The sequence below is a fragment of the Empidonax traillii genome, unplaced genomic scaffold, assembly GCF_003031625.1.
Source record: "Empidonax traillii isolate 1590-97213 ecotype Southwest subspecies unplaced genomic scaffold, ASM303162v1 scaffold947:size350189, whole genome shotgun sequence".
Lineage (NCBI taxonomy): Eukaryota > Metazoa > Chordata > Aves > Passeriformes > Tyrannidae > Empidonax > Empidonax traillii.
Genome location: NW_020956140.1, coordinates 20,704 through 24,206, shown reverse-complemented (window position 1 = coordinate 24,206; position 3,503 = coordinate 20,704).

The following is a 3,503-nucleotide window of genomic DNA, read 5'->3' as shown; positions in this document are numbered from 1 at the left end:
AATGGCGTCCCCGTCCCCCCCCCCCCCCCCCCCCCCCCCCCCCCCCCCCCCCCCCCCCCCCCCCCCCCCCCCCCCCCCCCCCCCCCCCCCCGCTCCTGTCAGCTGTGGGGAGCGATGAGGTCCCTCCGAGCCTTCTCCAGACTAAACAAAACCCTTCGCTGCAACCTCCGTGAGCTGCTGGAGGAATGAATTTGTTCTGCTCCTCGATGTGGGGGAAAGTGTTTTTTCCATCAGCCGCCCTTGCCGGTGATTCCGCTTCCCAAGCCACTGACTTTGCTGCTTGCCTCTGGAAATGGCCAAATAAAAAATAATAATAATAAAAAAGCTCCACCTTGCTGTTGGGGCTCTGTCTTGAATTAATGTGTTTTTCGCAAAGTTTGTCAGTATTTTTCTCTCTGCCTCTGCGTTTGGGGTTTATCCTCTTTTTCCTTCTGCAATCTGACCTGGAAGTGTTATGTTAGTGCCTTGTTACTTGATCAAAATACCCTTTCTGGTTATATTCCTGACTGATTTTTCTTTTTAAGGTTTTGAGAGGGTCTGTAAGGAGCACCAGCGCCTTTCAGAGGAGGAGAAGTGGTCCTTCAGCTCATTAGTGTGTCTGCAATATCACACTCATCAGGACTAACACGAAACTCGGGGACAGAAATGTGTTTAAAATCAAACTTCAAACACAGCGTTTGTTTTCCGCGTCTCTTAATTTTCACAAGATTTTTGGGATAGATCTTGTGAATAAAATATCTAAATAGATCAATAAAAATGTCTGAATGCACAGAGTATTCTTGTCAGACTTTTCTGCTTTCTTCTGAGAAATGTTTGAAATGAAGATTTGTCCGTTCATAACGATTTTGTAAAAGTTTATAGAGTCGGAATGGCGAGGTCCTTGTGTGTCTGGTGTCCTGTCTTGCTTCAAAATAGTAATTTTTATCACAAATTCAAGAAGGGAACTTAGTGCCTTAGTGCTCGTGAGAGCAACGAGCAGATCGAACAATGGCCCAGCTACTGACTGGACAGGGCAGAGGCTCTGCATTTGAACGAACTAAACTATGATGCCTCCACAGCTACAATGCAGTTTTTATCCTCGTGCAGGCGAGGCTTTATGAAATACATCGGTCCGGGTGCTAAATTTCGTGTTAACCTTTACTGTCAGGTGCAATTTGACTCGTTTTTCTGCTGGATGCAGATGCTACAGGGTGAGAAACTTCGGGCGAGAAGCACTGCGGTGGCTCCTGCACTTCCACAGCGGGTCACGAGGTGGGGTTTGAAGACCCCAAAAAAGACGCCTGTGCGAGTAAAAACATCCAGCACTGAAACACCACCTGACTGCTGCCTTCTGCTCGGGCGCTGCCAGCGGCAAGAATCGCCTGGAAGCAGCAGCAGCAGTTAAAGGTTATTTTCCAGAAGTCAATCCCAGCCATCAGATAAGTGAGGAGGGGTGCAAAAGTTTTGTTGTTGTGTTTTTTTGGTTGTTTGTTTTTTGTGTTTTGTTTTTTTTTTTCAAAAATGCTGCTTTCCTCCATCCCTCAAGTGAACGATCTACAAATCAGAAATAAGTCAAATCTTTTGAGAGAGGCAGCAACACTTTGGTCCTCTGATAACTCAGCACGATGTAGAAAAAACACATCATTTTGATTTAGCTGATATTTAGGTTAGTTAGAGTTGAAGTGTGGGTTAATATGGCAGAAGTATCTCCACAGACAGACCATTCCCATGTATTTTGTAACTTCAAGACTCATGAGTATCCCCTGTCCCATGCTTTGCTTCTAATTGTAGGGAGTTTACCCCTAAACCAGTGGGTCTGCATTATTTAGTCTGAAATACAGAACTGAGAGAACAGAGAGATCTTACAGTTTCTGCTAACAGGTAAAAAGTGAGGGTTTCGTTGGTTTTTTTTTCACATTCAAAGGCATTATGACAATCCAGTCGTGAACACTTTACTCCTTGAGGTCAATAAATTTACATGGAGCATAGATGTCTTCAGTTCCCACTGGGGTTTTTTTGCCTCTATAAAGACTTGAGGACATTTTGAAATGCTTTATATCAGCGTTTGGTGGCACAATTTATCCCTAATAAAAGCCCTCCCAGTGGACTTGGCTCTTACAGAAGTCTGTAAAATGTGGACATTCTCTTGCTGAAACACCTTAGTGTTGACTTCAGCTGCTCTTGAGTGATTAATTCTCAGAGATGTTGAACCAATCCAGCCACTAATTAGTTACTCTAATTAGAACAGTTTTTCATCTCAACACAGGGGAAGTTCCTTTTGGTGGAAAATTATTAATTTTTCATTTAGAATTATGTCTTTTGGTTTTGTTCTCTCATTTTAATTCACGGTTTCATTACCTTGTAGTGAAAGTTGCTGCAAAAAAATCTGCCGAAGCCTTGTTAGCACTATTCCTTTTGTTGTCATTAACATCTTTAAAATGCATTTTTTAGAGACTGGAATAACTCAACATCACTGAAAGCTAACATGACATCTGCTTTAGGAACTTGAAGTATCTGCTTCTGTCAGGTAATGAAATAGATTAAAGGTTTCTGTGTCCAGTGCTAAAAGTCTACAACAGGTGTAATCCTTTGCTGAGAGTAAGGCTTGCATAGTTATCAAGAAAGTAGCATTTGGTTGCTGCTTTTAGCCAGGGATATAGAAACCAAGTCAGTCATTCCTCATCTTCCCTGAAAGACATCACGTGTTGTACCAGCAGCCTTGAAATTAGAGTTAACAGATTAATAACTAAAGGAAAACAGGGTACCTGGACAAGTGTAATGACAAGCAGATGGATAAGGCTGCACGTGCACACTCACACTGCTCAGACGTTGCCCTTTGGGGATGTTCAGGCCTGGTTGTCCTATCATTTCTGTTCCTCCTTTTGTTGTCTCCAGCCCACCCACAGTTATCTGTGGACATGACTGAAACTCTGGTTGGGGCAGAGCTGGTCAGTTCTGTGCTCTGCTTACCTGGGATATTGCTGCACCATGGCAATGAAGATTTGGCATTTAGGTCTCAGACATCTAAGTTTTCCTAAGTGGAGCAAACTTTGGTCACTGAGCTAGAAATCAGGAGCAAAGCCAGCAGGCTCCTGGTCAGTACTAAGGAGAGTTGTTTTTCCCCACATCTTTCTGATTCAAGACATATCCCAGAGGAAGACACAGAAAAACATGGGAGACTTGAATTACAGGAATAGAAGGCAAAGTGTCTGCTTGAATTCTGAGTGTGACTGTAGCATAGCAAGAGTTCTCCAGCCCCTGGTACTTAGAAAATCCCTTGTAATCTTTGTGTTTCACCAGCAGCCTATTCTTATCTGTATTCCCTCTAATTTTTCCACAAACTCTTGGTGTTTAATACATCCCTTTCCCTACAGTAGAGCTTGTTATCTCTTTCCAAGGCTGGTGTTTCTCCGTTCCAGTCACTGGGAGCCCATGGCTGCCGGAATGCAAATGCCATTGCAACTGTCAAGGGAACTGGGAGCCTAAATTGCAATAGAGGCACAGGCAGCCTTTTTCCTTGAACC